This window comes from Thalassophryne amazonica, chromosome 4 (genome assembly GCF_902500255.1).
Source record: "Thalassophryne amazonica chromosome 4, fThaAma1.1, whole genome shotgun sequence".
NCBI classification, from domain to species: domain Eukaryota; kingdom Metazoa; phylum Chordata; class Actinopteri; order Batrachoidiformes; family Batrachoididae; genus Thalassophryne; species Thalassophryne amazonica.
Window position 1 is genome coordinate 133,888,135 of NC_047106.1, and position 18,667 is coordinate 133,906,801.

Sequence of the window (18,667 nt, forward strand, 5' to 3'; positions counted from 1 at the left end):
ACCAACCTTTATGTGCCTGTAGTGTTGAATTACATCACAAAATGTGGTCCCAGTGACCACAATCACTGCCCTAAATGTGCCCTCAGGGTTCAATTACCACACAAAGTGAGCCGTCAGTGTTCATCATCACTACGCTAAATGTGCCCCAAGTGTTCACAATCACTGCCCTAAATGTGCCCCAAATGTTCAATTACATCACTAAATGTGCCCCCAGTGTTCACAATCACTTACTTCAATGTGCCCCAGTGTTCACAATCACAGAACAGGACCGACCTTATTACTGTGAAGGTGTCATGGTTAGCCTTTGACCTGCCTCTCACTCCTTCCCTTTTTCCCTTTGTGTAGTTCTGAGTTTATTCCCCCAGATGGCGCACACAGAGCCGGGTCTCACCGGCTGTGCATCACCGCTCATCATGTCCAATAACACTTTTATATTGATATATGCTGCAATTATTTTATTTATTGATTATTTTTGGCCATTTGTTCATGTTCAGTTTGCACCCTGTTTTTCAAGAAATGAGAGGCACAAACACTGAAAAGAAACCAGTCAGAGAGAGACAAATATATATATATTTTTTGCTCTGCGCAGAGGAGGAGAACAATGAAGCAGCTTGTAAGTGCTCAGCTACAAAGCTCTCCTAAAATCCCCTCCTCTGGCCCAGCCTTTTATTTAGTTCATCAACATGAGAAAAAATAAACAAGGACAGTCGGGAGAGGTTACACATGAGTCATGTCTGCAAGAAGGTGATAGCAAAGCAAGGTAACAGCTGAAACCTTCCATTCCTGCAACATGAGCCTTGTGACTCGTCAAAGCAGGATAAGGCACTTATGCAAAATGAAAAATAGTTTGCTCAATCATGAAGAATGCAGACAACAAGTCTTTCTTTCTAAAACCTCCTCTTCTCACAAAGAGGAAAAATAATAAGCATAAACTATAAGAAAATAAATGATAATAATATAAGCATAAACCAAAGAAAATAAATGATAATATGACCATGAACTGTATAAAATCCTTGACATAATCCTCCCTGTTTATCGTTTATTTACATAAGTTTGTCATGTCCAAAACACACTTCAATAGAAAATTTGTCCACTTTAACCACTTGTCTTATTACATTTTCAGCTAAAGCTTCATAGCCTAAGAGTGTGTTAACTCATCACGTCAACAGTTCAAGCTTGAACTGGAGTTGTGAGCTTTTCAATATCATCATAATTCTCAACACAGTCATTATAGTTTTCTCCACTAACGTCTGACTGTTTCAATGCTTGATATTTTGGCATAGTTTGTTGGAAAGCCAGATTACACTGTACAAATGTATTTGACACCATTTTGCCAACCATTGTTTTGATACAAGGGATCACACAACACATGCAAAGTCCAATCAGAATTAGGACTATAATAACTGGTGTCACCATTTTCAATAGTAACTGCCACCATGGTCCTGAAGTCAACCAGGACCAGGGATTCCACCGGTTCACGGCTAGGGTGTCTTTATGCATTGCATCACGAAGTTTATTCAGCTCTTCCAATGCGTCCTGCACATCCACTGAATGAATGGAGTCTGGGATGAAAGTACAGCATGTTGTGTTCAGCAGAACACAAACTCCTCCCTGTGAACCAGTAAGCAAGTCAAAAACCATGCGATTTTGCATCACCATGGTACGTAAAGCATCTATTTCAGTGTTTTGAGTTACTACTATTTTCTCAGTTACATTCATGAACAGACCCAATCGATAATTCAGAGTTTCAATCATTAATGAATTTTTTACCACTCCTATCCAGGGGAACAATGAATGTGCTATTTTATCTCCTACAGACCACAATTTTTGGTCCTTTGGTACATCCGAGCCCCACATGTGATCATGTGGTAACACATCTGGGTATATCGATCTCCTCCATCTGGTGCTGCCATTCTTCTCTGTGGAGGTCCTTGGCACTACCACATATGTATGGTCAGTCACCTGGGTAGGTGCACACACACCACCCCAATTTGGTGGGAGACTCATGTACAGTCTGGAACCACAAAGCCAATAGATGTCATCATACACCGGAGTACCATTTACAGGTGGTAGCAAAAACTTACTAACATAAGCACATGATTCATCCGTTCCCCATGGACAGGAGCCTGTATAATTACATCCCCGTCCAATGTGATGAAGATAAGTACCTTCCACATATTATGTTTTGGTTAGGCTTAAATTATTTGAAAAAACATAAGTTTGGGTACACAGACATTTCCTAATTTTACCTACAGTTTTATTCCCTGTCCCGTAAAAGCAAATCAGGAATGGCCGTTGTGATGACAATTTAACATGTGATGATATTTTTGCATTTCCCTTCAGTCTAGTCAATGGAGCAACACTTAGGCACGCTTGTACGTCTTCTGTTGAAATCCCTATCATATAAATGGTTGCACTGAGGCAAGTGGTATTACGTCTTGTCAGATTTGCTGAGAACTGTTGCCCCCGAAATACAGTTTGATTATGCATCCGTATGATAAGACATTCTGTCACCCTAGCAGGGTACAGTTTAGCCGTCAGAGCTGGGTGTGTTGAGGATATAGGCATTTGCGAACAAACATAACAATTAGTAACGTAATTCCATAGCCAATAAATGAACATATCTGTACCACATATTAGTATGGTATATATGAGGGTGTCCATCTGTCTCATTCACATTATGAATAAACCTCTTCTGACTGTTGTGTGGGCCGCCAGAAGAGGATGTACTGCTGGCCCACCACCAAAGGGCGCCCTGCCTGAAGTGCGGGCTTCAGGCACGAGAGGGCGCTGCCGCCACGGACACAGCCGGGAGTGACAGCTGTCACTCATTAATTCCTGACAGCTGTCACACATTCTTCATCATCGCACTCCATAAAGACCAGACGTCATCTACACCTCATCGCCGAGATATCATACTTCATTGGAGGTAATACTCTCAGCCTTTTTGTGAGATTTATAAATCTGTTATTGTGAGTGTTTGCAGGAGAACCGGTCGTTTTTGCGGAGGCTGTGCAAGATGGCGCTCCTTTTCATCTGAGACCGCTGCAACGTGTTGAGTGAGAGGTGGAGGTGGCATTCCCACCGCTGTTGTTACTGGGTGTACACACACCCACACTTGACTGTCTTTGTTCTTCGCCAGCAGTACCAGATCCGACAGTCGGGGGACGGTGATCACCTGGGAATTCGGGACTTGGCGGCTCCAGTATTCACCAGGTTCTGTGGGGGCGGAAATCGTGTGGTGCCGGCTCTTCTCAGGACAGACGTCTTCTATCCTCGAGCCTGCCCACACGTCACCTTTGTAATTTGACTGTAATTATATTCTGAGATTGTCTGTATGTTCGTTGTGCACGTTTCACAACATTAAATTGTTACCTTTTGGCTCATCTATTGACCGTTCATTTGCGCCCCCTGTTGTGGGTCCGTGTCACTACACTTTCACAACAGGATATCTCGGCCAGCGTCATGGACTCCGAGGGGCGTCACCCGGCTGTTGAACGACCAATGGGAGAGCAGGGAGCGCAGGCGTCTGCAGGAGGCGTGATTGGTGAGCTACAGCACATTCTCACCGCCTTTACGGCTCAGTTGGATCAAATGACCGAGCAAAACATCCTCCTGAACCGCAGGGTGGAGGCTCTCTCCGCACAGATGGCGGCGAGCGCTCAGGGCGCTGCTGCAGCTCGTCCTCCTGTCGACCCTGTGCAGAATATGAACGTTCCAGTGGTGGTTCAACAACCCCTCCCACCATCCCCTGAAGCATACATAAGCCCTCCTGAGCCGTACGGAGGTTGTGTGGAGACGTGCGCGGACTTTCTTATGCAGTGTTCGCTCGTCTTCGCACAACGTCCCGTCATGTACGCGTCAGATGCTAGTAAAATAGCTTATGTGATTGCTCTGCTTCGGGGTAAAGCACGCACCTGGGCTACGGTGCTCTGGGAACAGAACTCACGGTTGTTATCAGCATACACTGGGTTTGTGGGGGAGTTCAGAACAGTGTTTGATCACCCTAACAGAGGAGAGACCGCTTCAACCGTGCTGCTGTCAATGAGACAGGGATGCGAGAGCGCAGCCGCTTATGCAGTCAACTTCCGCATCGCGGCTGCGAGGTCCAGCTGGAATAACGTTGCGCTCCGCGCCGCCTTCATAAACGGACTGTCGTTGGTTCTGAAAGAGCAGCTGGTAGCTAAGGAGGAACCGCGGGATTTAGATGGGCTTATCGATCTCGTTATACGGTTAGACAATCGGTTGGAGGAACGCCGTCGGGAGCGAGGCGAAGGACGTGACTGGATACGCGCCGCCCCTCTCCCTTCCGGGTTCGAAAAGGCGCCGCCCTCCCCACGCTCCACAGCCACAGCGCTCCGTGGGGTAACAGCTCCCCCTGCTGACGTTGTTAGGGAAACGCACAGGGCCAAAATGAGGAGGCTGATCCGCGGGGAGTGTTTTCTCTGCAGCTCAAAGGAGCACATACAGAAAAACTGCCCCAAACGGCCAAAACGACAACACTCGCCCTTAGAGACTGGGCTAAGGGGGGGTCAAAACATTCAATTGAGACACACACAGATTGCCACACGACTCCCAGTCACAATCCTGAGCGGGGATTTAACCCTTCAAGCCCCAGCACTGGTGGACACGGGGTCAGAAGGGAATCTGCTAGACAGCAGATGGGAAAGGGAGGTAGGGCTCCCTCTGGTGGCGCTTCCTTCGCCATTACAGGTTCGGGCACTAGATGGCACCCTCCTCCCTTTACTCACACACAAGACACAACCAGTAACTCTGGTGGTGTCTGGAAACCATCGGGAGGAGATTGAGTTTTTTGTAACTCCTTCTACCTCCCGCGTGATTTTGGGCTTCCCATGGATGTTGAAGCATAATCCCCGGATTGATTGGCCGTCTGGGGTGGTGGTTCAGTGGAGGGAAACCTGCCATCGGGTGTGTTTAGGATCCTCGGTTCCTCCCGGTTTACAGGCTAAGGAGGAGGTCAAAGTCCCTCCCAATCTGACGGCAGTGCCGGTTGAGTACCACGATCTTGCTGACGTCTTCAGCAAGGATCTGGCACTCACCCTTCCCCCGCACCATCCGTACGATTGTGCCATTGATTTGGTTCCAGGCGCTGAGTTCCCGTCCAGCAGGCTGTACAACCTCTCACGACCTGAGCGCGAATCAATGGAGACCTACATCCGGGACTCATTAGCTGCCGGGCTGATCCAGAACTCCACCTCCCCGATGGGGGCAGGTTTCTTTTTTGTGGGCAAGAAAGATGGCGGACTCCGTCCATGCATTGATTAAAGGGGGCTGAATGAGATTACGGTTCGCAATCGATACCCGTTGCCATTGTTGGATTCCGTGTTCACCCCCCCTGCATGGAGCCAAAATCTTTACTAAGCTGGATCTTAGAAATGCGTATCACCTGGTTCGGATCCGGAAGGGAGACGAATGGAAGACGGCATTTAACACCCTGTTAGGTCACTTTGAGTACCTGGTCATGCCGTTCGGCCTCACCAACGCCCCCGTGACGTTCCAAGCCTTGGTTAACGATGTCTTGCGGGACTTCCTGCACCGATTCGTCTTCGTATATCTGGACGATATTCTCATCTTTTCTCCGGATCCTGAGACCCATGTCCAGCATGTACGTCAGGTCCTGCAGCGGTTATTAGAGAACTGACTGTTTGTGAAGGGCGAGAAGTGCGAGTTTCACCGCACGTCTTTGTCCTTCCTGGGGTTTATCATCTCCTCTAACTCTGTCACCCCTGATCCGGCCAAGGTTGCGGCGGTGAAAGATTGGCCCCAACCAACAAGCCGTAGGAAGCTGCAACAGTTCCTCAGCTTCGCTAATTTCTATAGGAGGTTCATTAAGGGCTACAGTCAGGTAGTTAGCCCCCTGACAGCCCTGACCTCTCCAAAACTCCCCTTCACCTGGTCGGATCGGTGCGAAGCCGCGTTCAAGGAGTTGAAACGACGGTTCTCTACTGCGCCAGTTTTGGTGCAGCCCGACCCTAGCCGCCAGTTCGTGGTTGAAGTGGACGCCTCTGACTCAGGGATAGGAGCCGTGCTGTCCCAGAGCGGAGAGACTGATAAGGTTCTTCACCCGTGTGCCTACTTTTCACGCAGGTTGACCCCGGCTGAACGGAACTATAACGTCGGCAATCCAGAACTCCTTGCGGTGAAAGAGGCTCTTGAGGAGTGGAGACACCTGTTGGAGGGAGCGTCTGTGCCGTTCACGGTTTTCACTGACCATCGGAACCTGGAGTATATCAGGACCGCCAAGCGGCTGAACCCCAGGCAAGCCCACTGGTCACTGTTCTTCGGGCGTTTTGACTTCCGGATCACCTATTGCCCCGGGACCAAGAACCAGAGGTCGGATGCCTTGTCCCGGGTACACGAAGAGGAGGTCAAAACTGCACTGTCGGATCCACCGGAGCCCATCCTGCCGGAGTCCACTATCATGGCCACCCTCACCTGGGACGTGGAGAAGATCGTCCGGGAGGCCCTGGCACGGAGCCCGGACCCAGGTACAGGTCCGAAGAACCGTTTATACGTCCCACCAGAGGCCAGAGCTGCAGTCTTGGACTTCTGTCACAGTTCCAAGCTCTCCTGTCATCCAGGGGTGCGAAGGACCGTGGCAGTTGTCCAGCAGCGCTTCTGGTGGGTGTCTATGGAGGCCGACGTCCGGGAGTATATCCAGGCCTGCACCACCTGTGCCAGGGGCAAGGCTGACCACAGGAAGGCCCAAGGACTACTCCAACCGCTTCCTGTGCCTCATCGCCCCTGGTCCCACATCGGCCTGGATTTCGTCACGGGCCTCCCGCCGTCCCAGGGCAACACCACCATCTTCACGATAGTGGACCGATTCTCCAAGGCGGCCCACTTCGTGGCCCTCCCGAAGCTCCCAACAGCCCAGGAGACAGCAGACCTCCTGGTCCACCATGTTGTCCGTCTGCATGGGATACCCACCGACATCGTCTCAGATCGTGGTCCCCAGTTCTCCTCACATGTCTGGAGGAGCTTCTGCAGGGAACTGGGGGCCACCGTGAGCCTCTCGTCCGGGTACCATCCACAGACGAACGGACAGGCAGAGCGGGCCAACCAGAAACTGGAACAGACCCTCCGCTGCGTCACATCCGCGCACCTGACGGCCTGGAGTAACCATCTGGCCTGGATCGAGTATGCGCATAACAGCCAGGTGTCTTCCGCCACCGGCCTCTCCCCATTTGAGGTGTGTTTGGGGTATCAGCCCCCGTTGTTCCCCGTGGTGGAGGGAGAGGTCGGTGTGCCCTCGGTCCAGGCCCACCTGTGGAAGTGCCGTCAGGTGTGGCGCTCCGCCCGTTCTGCCTTGTTGAAGGCCCGGACGAGGGCGAAGACCCATGCAGACCGCCGGCGATCCCCGGCCCCTGCTTACCAGCCCGGGCAGGAGGTGTGGCTGTCCACGAAGGACATCCCCCTCCAAGTGGACTCCCCCAAGTTGAAGGACCGGTACATTGGACCTTTCAAGATCCTCAAAATCCTCAGTCCTGCCGCAGTGAAGCTCCAACTCCCAGCTTCACTGCGGATCCACCCGGTTTTTCATGTGTCCAGACTCAAGCCTCACCACACCTCACCCCTCTGTGCTCCCGGTCCGGCGCCGCCTCCTGCCCGGATCATTGACGGGGAGCCGGCTTGGACAGTGCGCCGGCTCCTGGACGTCCGTCGAATGGGCCGGGGGTTCCAGTATTTGGTGGACTGGGAAGGGTATGGACCCGAAGAACGCTCCTGGGTGAAGAGGAGCTTCATCCTGGACCCGGCCCTCCTGGCCGATTTCTACCGCAGACACCCGGACATGCCTGGTCGGGCGCCAGGAGGCACCCGTTGAGGGGGGGTCTTGTTGTGTGGGCCGCCAGAAGAGGATGTACTGCTGGCCCACCACCAAAGGGCGCCCTGCCTGAAGTGCGGGCTTCAGGCACGAGAGGGCGCTGCCGCCACGGACACAACCGGGAGTGACAGCTGTCACTCATTAATTCCTGACAGCTGTCACACATTCTTCATCATCGCACTCCATAAAGACCAGACGTCATCTCCACCTCATCGCCGAGATATCATACTTCATTGGAGGTAATACTCTCAGCCTTTTTGTGAGATTTATAAATCTGTTATTGTGAGTGTTTGCAGGAGAACCGGTCGTTTTTGCGGAGGCTGTGCAAGACGGCACTCCTTTTCATCTGAGACCGCTGCAACGTGTTGAGTGAGAGGTGGAGGTGGCATTCCCACCACTGTTGTTACTGGGTGTACACACACCCACACTTGACTGTCTTTGTTCTTCGCCAGCAGTACCAGATCCGACAGTCGGGGACGGTGATCACCTGGGAATTCGGGACTTGGCGGCTCCAGTATTCACCAGGTTCTGTGGGGGCGGAAATCGTGTGGTTCCGGCTCTTCTCAGGACAGACGTCTTCTATCTTCGAGTCTGCCCACACGTCACCTTTGTAATTTGACTGTAATTATATTCTGAGATTGTCTGTATGTTCGTTGTGCACGTTTCACAACATTAAATTGTTACCTTTTGGCTCATCTATTGACCGTTCATTTGCGCCCCCTGGTGTGGGTCCGTGTCACTACACTTTCACAACACTGACGTTGCTTGCGTTGTTCTCTGGCTCGGTCCACAGTGAGCTGCAATTCTTGGGTCAACCACCAGGCCAGGAATCTGAGGAGCATGAAACACACTAAGATCACAGCGCAACCGGCTGCCCTACCAACAGTCCAGCAGCGGCGGCGCTGAGCACGCCGCTCCGGGGTCTGCTGTAGTTCAGTCATGATTGCTAGGATACAGTGTTGTTAACCAACCTCACCTAATAGTGCAAGGATCTCCCTGCTTCACTGGCGTTGAGACAATCTATTGCTAATTAAATAGACTCCCTTTGTAGCCAGACTTCCCCTTACACTGTGGAGGCAGCCAACACACGCTGTATCTTACAGTGACTTAGATGTATCCATGTTGATCTCTCCGCTATCTTTACTGCAGTTGGTGTTGTTAACAGCACTTGGTATGGACCTTCCCAACGAGGACTGGACCAGTTCTTCCTCTTAATCACTCTGATGAATACCCAGTCTCCTGGCTGGACTACTGGAAGGCCGTTCTGTGGGAGATCAAAATTATTCGGCAGTAAATGTGTTTGAGTTATCTCTTTCTGTGTTAATGTCTTTTTCATAAAATCTGCTAATGTTTGTTTCTCATCTGCTGTTTTAGTATCCATGTCAAAAATTAGTAGACGATATGGTCGTCCATAAAGTATCTCAAATGGTGTTAAACCTGATGGTGTTGGTGTTATTCTCATATACAATTTTACTAGGTCCAAACATTCAATCCAGGTTCATTTTGTCTCTTCCATACATTTCCTTAGTCTTATTTTTATTGTGCCATTTGTCCTTTCCACTAATCCTGCACTTTGTGGGTGGTAAGCACAATGATGTTTTAACTTAATTTTCATGTGTTCTGCTACTCTTTGTACAACTTCATTTACAAAATGTGTTCCATTCTCACTGTACAATGTCTCTGGTATTCCATAATACGGAATAATTGTCTTACACAATGCTTTTACTACTGTTAAAGCATCTGCTTTTTGTGATGGAACAATTTCTACCCATTTTGAAAAGGCATCAATTAATACTAGACAGTATTGATAAGGTCCACATCGATTTAGTTCAATAAAGTCCATTTGAACAATTTGAAAAGGATACTGTGGTTTTGGGAATTGCCCTCTCCGGGGTCTTATAGATCCCTGTGGGTTGTGTTTCAATCAGGTAACACAGGCTTTACAAAAATTTTTTGAGTATAAATTAAATCCATAGGTAGTAAAGTATTGGTCTACCAAATATACCATCCCCCCTGTTGACACATGCGTTAACCCATGCGTCGCAATTGCAGCTGCTTTGAATAAGCTTTTGGGTAGGACGGGTTTGTTATGTACACAATAAAGTCCTTTGGGGTTTGGGGTTGCCCCATTTTTCAACCACAAATGTCATTCCTGCGCTGGTGCCTGTTTTTGCATATCCAATAAAAGGTCAGAATCTATTAATGGTTCATTGTCTGTCTGAGCTGTGTAAATAGAAGAAGTGCCATATCGACCAGCTGCTGCTTCTTTCGCTATTTTGTCTGCCAGGCAGTTTCCTCTGGAGACAAAATCTGTACCTCTGATGTGGGCTGCGCATTTACATAATGCCAGGTGTGATGGTAATGTTACTGCTTCTAGCAAATTTGTGAGTAAGCCTGCATGTGTCACTGGTTTCCCTGTAGAGGTTATCATACCACTTTGTTGCCATTGTTTTGCAAAGAACCAAATTGTTGAAAATGCATATTGACTATCTGTATAGACTGTCAGTTTCTGTCCTTTAGCCAAGATACAAGCTCTGGTTAATGCAATGAGTTCTGCAGCTTGGGCTGAGTTAAAATGATCGATCTGTTTTGTTTCAATAACAGTATTTGGTAATTGAACAACAGCATAGCCTGTTAATGTCTGTCCTTTCTAATCTTTGAAACATGAGCCATCCACAAAGTAATGTAGTCCATCTGTAAATGGTTCGTCTGTTAAGTCTGGTCGAGGTAATTGTTGTTTCTGTGTGTCTGCCAAACAATCATGCGGTTCACCGTCTGTCTCAGTAGGTAGGAGCGTGGCGGGATTCAAGGTGTTGCATCTTTCAATGGTAATATGTGGCTGAGACAGTAGCATTACTGTATATGCTATCTGTCTAGCAGGCGATAAGAATGTATCCAACTGGTTTATTTTTATTACCATGTTGTTGTAGCAAGACTGCACACATGAATCCCTGTTTTGTGTCCACCATGAGAGTGAATGGCTTGGCATAATTGGGCAGAGATAATACTGTGGAACTCACAAGTTCTTGTTTAAGAGCTGTAAACTGTTCTTCAGCTTCTTTATTCCACTGTATTTTGTCACTCATAGCCGTTGGTATAGAATGTATTAAATCCTGCAATTTCTGCACCTTCTCTGCATAACATGGAATCCAGGCTCTGCAATAATTACAGATACCTAAGAAAGTCATCATTTCCTTTTTTGTTGACGGTTTAGGCGCTTTGAGAATAGCGTGCTTTCGATCGTCTTGTATTCGTTTCCCCTCAGCTGATAGGATATGGCCTAAATAAATCACTTGCACAAACTGCAACTTTTGCTTTTTAATTTTACTTCCTGTTTCTGCCAAATGTTGCAAAAACATCATAGTGCATTTTGTACAGCTGTCTTTTGTCTTTCCTGCCACCAAAATGTCATCTACACCAAGATTTGTGAATCTTCTGGTGGAGTAAATGAAGATAAGCAACAATTTATTTCTTGTGTAAAAATGGTCGGACTGTCAGCAAAACCTTGAGGGAGTCTTGTATATGTATATCGTTTCCCTTTGAATGTAAAAGCAAACCAAAATTGAGAGTCTGGATGAACAGGTACTGAGAAAAATGCATTACTGATGTCTATGACAGAGAAGTACATGTTTCCAGGACTTAATCTATTTAGCAGCGTATGTGGGTCTGGTACCAGAGGGGCACTAGTTTCTACTGCAGCATTTACTGCACGTAGGTCTTGTACCATTCGCCAATTCTGATTGTCTGCTTTTTTCACAGGATATATTGGAGTGTTACAGGATGCATCTAAACATTCCCTGATGACTCCTGCTTCCAATAATTCTGCAATAACCAGTTCAATTCCTTTTTCTGCTTCAGGTTTTAATGGATATTGTTTAATCCGTGGTCTCCAATCAGATCGTGGCTTAATTTTGACTGGCGGAATATTTTTCAACAGTCCTACATCTGTGGGTGCATTCACCCAGAGATGAGGAGGCAGTTTGGCCAATAAAGTCTCATCTTCCTGTGTCAACAACACAGATGTTGTTAAATTTCAATCGTCCAGATCTACTTCATGTATCACCGGTGTCGTTCAAGCACTTACAAACATGTATTTCCGATACAAGCCTGTGGATGGACTGAAATCCCACACCGACACTGCATCTGCTTCATGCCAATCAGTTGCATCCTCAGCTATTTTAACAATTCCTCCAAGGTCCTTCCAGGACTGAGTGTCTGCCCTTGTCAGTGAAATATGCGGCACAGCCTCAGGTTTTCCTCTGTACCATTTGTCTGCACTTTGGGTCAGCACTACACTACACACAGAGGTGGTTTTTCTGTCTGTGTATAGGTGTGCTACTGTCTGAAATTCTGATGGAATTTTCAGAAATCCTGCTCCATACCTTTCATCCTTTCGTGGAGTGAATAGCATAGTTATGTGTAGATCTTTTGGTGACATCATTACTACATGTTCTCTGTTTTCACAGGTCATCAGACCTTCCTCCAATAATTGTTCAGTTTGTCTCAACTCCGACAGATCCACAGAGTACTGCCAGGCCTGGGCCAAATCTGTATATACAGTAGCGGGCTGCCTCACAGCTCTCATACCACCTACTGTTGGCGTGACTCCTATAGATAAGGCAGTCATCAAATCTCGTCCCAGTAAATTTACTGGAAAATGGGGCGAATAAACCACAGAGACACAAGCAGTTTGGTTCGTTTCAGGATCTTCAAAATTGACAAACTTCAATATTTTCTCTGAATTCACCTGTCCATTTGCAGATTTTACCCAAACGACTTATTTTGCAAATTTAGTTCTGTGAGGTCTGTCTGTTATCACTGTCCTACATGCTCCTGTGTCACAGAGAAAATCCATGTCCTGTCCATTTACCTTTAGAGTCACCACAGGTTTTTCTTCCTCTTTATGGCCTCTACTCTCATCCGTGCTTCACTGAGCCATACTTTTGCACACTCTATTTCTCCTTCTTTTCTTGCTTTCCTGTTACCTTTTCATTTGCTGCTGCTGCGGTAAGTTTTAACACCAAACCTTCACAATCTGGCATAACCAATTTACCTGAAAATCCATATTTCTTTTTCCATTTAGTTATGTACTTCAGATTTTCCGGATTGCGTTTGTGCATGTATTTTTTGTCGCCCTGAAATAGGGGCTTATTTTCTGTGCATGTGTTTCCCATGTTGGGCACCTATTCCCCTTCACTCTGCAAAGTTCAGGTCAAGCTTCTACCCCGTGGGGCGGACCTTCCTTGGAATCCCCCTCTTTGCAGACTCGTCGGGAATATGTGAGTGTGGTGCGTATGGATTTAAAATGACCTACTTTGCAGACAACGGCTCCACTTTTATCCCCTGATAAAATGGGATATCAAGCTGTCCGTGCTTCAGTCACTCACAGTCTCATTCTTTTATTATTACTAAGGAATACTCAGTCAAACAATACCACACATACAGTCCGACACTGTCACACACACACACACACACACACACACACACACACACACACACACACTCCCACAACCGCTCCAACTCTCACACATATACAAAATAAATTACAGCTTTCATCAATGATTGCAATTACAGACAAGCCCTCATATCTTAAAAAATAAATAAATAAATAAATCATTTTATATCAAGACATAAATAACACAACAAAATCCTTACAACAAAACAACAAAAACAGAATTTTCTCTCATTCATACCACAAACACACTTAGTTTCACTTTTGCAATAATCAATTAATTCGCATCTCTCTAACTGCTTCTCCTGAAATTTATTCTTGCTCCTCCTGTATTTCTCAGCCGGATGGGGACTCGAACCCCTCCGCCACCTGTGCCGGCAGGACTGGAGACTCTAACTCCCTCCCCCGCACTTTATTCCGGATGGGGACTCGAACCCCTCCGCCACCTATGCCGGCAGGACCGGAGACTCTAACTCCCTCCCCCGCACTTTATTCCGGATGGGGACTCGAACCCCTCCGCCAAATGTGCCGGCAGGACCGGAGACTCTAACTCCCTCCCCCGCACTTTATTCCGGATGGGGACTCGAACCCCTCCTCAACATATTTTCCTCACAGGCAGGCAGTAATTACTTATGTTAATTTGTTGCGCCCCTCATTTGGTTCGGAGGCGTCGTCAATCTACTGCGGCGAGCGGAGGTGGACGTCTGTAGTCACCGGCCCGACGGAGAATTCACTCCTCAGGACTTTCCTTCGATCCCTCTAGTGGAATCGGCTGTGCACGGTCTGCGGCGTGTCTTCCTCCGTTCGCTCGAGAAGATCTGTCGACGCCCCACGTTGGGCGCCAAGAAAAAACTGTTGGGTTTACACCCTGTTTTTAAAGAAATGAGAGGCACAAACACTGAAAAGAAACCAGCCAGAGAGAGACAAAAAAAAATATATTTTTTGCTCTGCGCAGAGGAGGAGAACAATGAAGCAGCTTGTAAGTGCTCAGCTACAAAGCTCTCCTAAAATCCCCTCCTCTGGCCCAGCCTTTTATTTAGTTCATCAACATGAGAAAAAACAAACAAGGACAGTCGGGAGAGGTTACACATGAGTCATGTCTGCATGAGGGAGATATCGGGACAAGGTGACAGCTGGAACCTTCCATTCCTGCAACATGAGCCTTGCGGCTCCCACAGCAGGATAAGGCACTTATATAAAATGAAAAATAGTTTGCTCAATCATGAAGAATGCAGACAACAAGTCTTTCTTTCTAACTATAAGAAAATAAACTATAAGAAAATAAATAATAATAATAATAATATAAGCATAAACTAAAGAAAATAAATGATAATAAGAGCATGAACTATATAAAATCCTTGACATAATCTTAATCTTAAAAGTAGAGAGGGTGTCTGACTCCCTAATCCGAATTGGGAGCTGGTTCCACAGGAGAGGAGCCTGAAAGCTGAAGGCTCTGCCTCCCATTCTACTCTTACAAACCCTAGGAACTACAAGTAAGTCTGCAGTCTGAGAGCGAAGCGCTCTATTGGGGTGATATGGTAGTATGAGGTCCCTAAGATAAGATGGAACCTGATTATTCATAACCTTATAAGTAAAAAGAAGAATTTTAAATTCTATTCTGGAATTAACAGGGAGCCAATGAAGAGAAGCCAATATGGGTGAGATATGCTCTCTCCTTCTAGTCCCTGTCAGTACTCTAGCTGCAGCATTTTGAATTAACTGAAGGCTTTTCAGGGAACTTTTAGGACAACCTGATAATAATGAATTACAATAGTCCAGCCTAGAAGAAATAAATGCATGAATTAGCTTTTCAGCATCACTCTGAGACAAGACCTTTCTAATTTTAGAGATATTGCGCAAATGCAAAAAAACAGTCCTACATATTTGCTTAATATGCGCATTGAAGGACATATCCTGATCAAAAATGACTCCAAGATTTCTCACAGTATTACTGGAGGTCAGGGTAATGCCATCCAGAGTAAGGATCTGGTTAGACACCATGTTTCTAAGATTTGTGGGGCCAAGTACAATAACTTCAGTTTTATCTGAAATTAAAAGCAGGTCATCCATGTCTTTATGTCTGAAAGACATTCCTGCAGTTTAACTAATTGGTGTGTGTCCTCTGGCTTCATGGATAGATAAAGCTGGGTATCATCTGCATAACAATGAAAATTTAAGCAATGCTTTCTAATAATACTGCCTAAGGGAAGCATGTATAAAGTGAATAAAATCGGTCCTAGCACAGAACCTTGTGGAACTCCATAATTATCCTTAGTCCGTGAAGTAGACTCCCCATTTACATGAACAAATTGTAATCTATTAGATAAATATGATTCAAACCACTGCAGCGCAGTGCCTTTAATACCTATGGCCAGCGCCGCCGTTCGGCATAAGCAAACTATGCAGCCTGTGTGGGGCACCAACCATGTTGCACTAGTTTGCAGGGCCTCCAATTGACTGAAAAATGTGTTGAAATTATTACATTATTACATTTCAAAATCAATATGAATTATTTATGAATAGGCCCATTGTTTTTGTCTTTAAACATTGTGTAGGCCCCTACCCCATTACTTAATTGGGGCAAATTAACAGTTTTTTTGCCTAATATAAAGCCCCCATCCACCCCCGCCCCGATTCCCTGAAATGGTACAGCCCTGTTTGCGTCTTTCTCTGTTCGCTGTGTCGCCTAACCACGGTTGCCAGATGTGACGATTTCCAGTCCAATAAATGCTCAAAAATGTGCGTGGCAATTCTCTACAAAAAACTCATCCAGGACCAGTGCCATATTTTTACCCTAAACAAACCAATTGGATGGGAAAACACCCAATCTGGCAACCCTGAGCCTAACTGAAGTAGCCCACATTCGATTCTGACACGAGACGACAAGTTGCCACTATGCCACAGTTAAACAATGAAGCGACAGCAGGAGTCTGGAGCTGAAAAATGGAGGAAAAAGAAACAACAAGATGATGCCCGTGCATCCCTTGCTGGTAAGTACGTGTTAAAGGTTTAAACTGTTTTGATTACTTAATGTTCAGTGGTGCTGCTTAAGCTAGGTTGCGTTGGCTTTGCTGATTTGATATAGCTTTAAACGCTAAACTAATTTGGATATTACAAGACATGTGGCACGTTTGCAAATAGTTGGGCAGTGTAGTTTGAAGATTTTGAGTGCCTTATAAGTCAACAAAGTCCTAGTTAGTCGTCAGTGCACTACTTAGGTCCAAATCTATTCTGCCTGACAACATGATCATATAGCAACTATAAATTTGACAGGCTGATAAATATACCAAGAATAGTGAGAATAATTTCAGAACTTTTAGTTAAGGCATACGAGGTCTATTAGAAAAGTATCCGACCTTATTATTTTGTGTGTGATTACATCAGAAATGCTTGAACCCTCGTGGGCATGCGAGAGTTTTTTCACGCCTGTCGGTTACGTCATTCGCCTGTGGGCAGTCTTTGAGTGAGGAGTGGCCCACCCTCTTGTCGATTTTTCCATTGTTTAGGAATGGCTCAGAGACTGCTGCTTTGTTTGATAAAAAATTTTTCAAAGCTGTAAGGCACAACTGAGTGGACACCATTCGATAAATTCAGCTGGTTTTCGGTAAAAATTTTAACGGCTGATGAGAGATTTTGGTCTGGTAGTGTCGCCGTAAGGACGGCCCACGGCACCTGACGGCGATCTGCGCTTCGAGGCGGCAGCGTCTCGCCGTTTCAAGTTGAAAACTTCCACATTTCAGGCTCTGTTGACCCAGGAAGTCGTCAGAGAACAGAGAACTTTCAGAAGAAGTCGGTATGAGGATTTTATTCAGACATTCCATTGTTAACGGACATTTTGTAATGAAAGAACGTGCAGGCAGAGTCACATGTCGGGCCGGACCCGACCGCGGAGGGTCGCGACAGGAAAAACACCTTCCTTTGGAAACCTTAACGGGCAAGTTGGAACATGCCCAAGCTGTTAAACAATTTCTCAGTTACTCACTTGTTGAAAGCCATCAAAAGCCGCCTGAATTTTACAAATGGTTTTCAACACGGAGGTGTTTTTCCTGTCGCGGCGCACACAGATTCGCCGAGTCGTTTCCGTGACGACTCGGCGAATTTGCGCGCACGTCTTTCATTAAAAAATGTCCTTAAATAGTGGAATGTCCGCATAAAGTCGTCATGCTCTTCTGAATCTTCTCTGTTCTCTCACGACGTCCTGGGTGAATTAAGCCTTAAATTAGGATGTTTTCAGGTCGAAACAGGCCGACGACGGCACCTGGAAGCGCTGCAGGACGTCCCGCTCTGTGGGAAGTCCTTACACCGACAGAAACACCCCATAATCTCTCATCAGCCGTTAAACTTTTCACCGAAAACCAGCTTAATTTCTCGAATAGTGTCCACTCGGATATTCCTCACAGGTCCAGAAAAAACTTTGATAAAGCAACGCGCCGTCTCGAGCAGCGTGTGAAACAAAGGAATTCAGCCGAGAGGGCGGGACCACATCTCACTCAAGGCCTGCCCACAGGGAAATGATGTCACCGACACACGTGAAAAAACTCACGCATGCGCACGAGGGTTCAAGCATGATTGGTGGAATCGCACGTCATTCAAATCCATATAGTTAAAAAAATAAATAAAAGGGTCGGTTTATTGTCTAATAGATCTCGTATGTATGTAAATTACGTATCCACTGCTTAAAATAGACATGCATGCTTGCGTGCAGTCAGCAGAATGCTGGAAAAGAAATGCAGTTTAGTTACTGTAGAGTGCTCCATTCCCCCTTAGGATAAGTAAAGGGTGATACCTGCTGGTAAACTTTAGCATTTGTTGTGGTTGTGTATGGTTTCACAATGCCACCACTGTTTTGCTTGATGTGTAGTATTGAGCATTTTAATATTTAGGTATTTTTCTATGTGTCCATAATTTAATATATATAATGGTTTCATGTAGTTTTCCTATCTTATGGAATACACTGGATACTAGATAACATAATATAATGAAGGTTTTACGGGGGTTCTCTTGTATGGGGGGTGGGGGGGCCTCCCTGTCCAGTTATGCTTAGGGCCTCCAAAACCTTAGCAGCGGCCCTGCCTATGGCATGCTCTAATCTCTGTAATAAAATTTTATGGTCAACAGTATCAAAAGCAGCACTGAGGTCTAACAGGACGAGCACAGAGATGAGTCCACTGTCTGAAGCCATAAGATCATTTGTAACCTTCACTAATGCTGTTTCTGTACTATGATGAATTCTAAACCTGAGTGAAACTCTTCAAATAGACCATTCCTCTGCAGATGATCAGTTAGCTGTTTTACAACTACCCTTTCAAGAATTTATGAGAGAAAAGGAAGGCTGGAGATTGGCCTATAATTAGCTAAGATAGCTG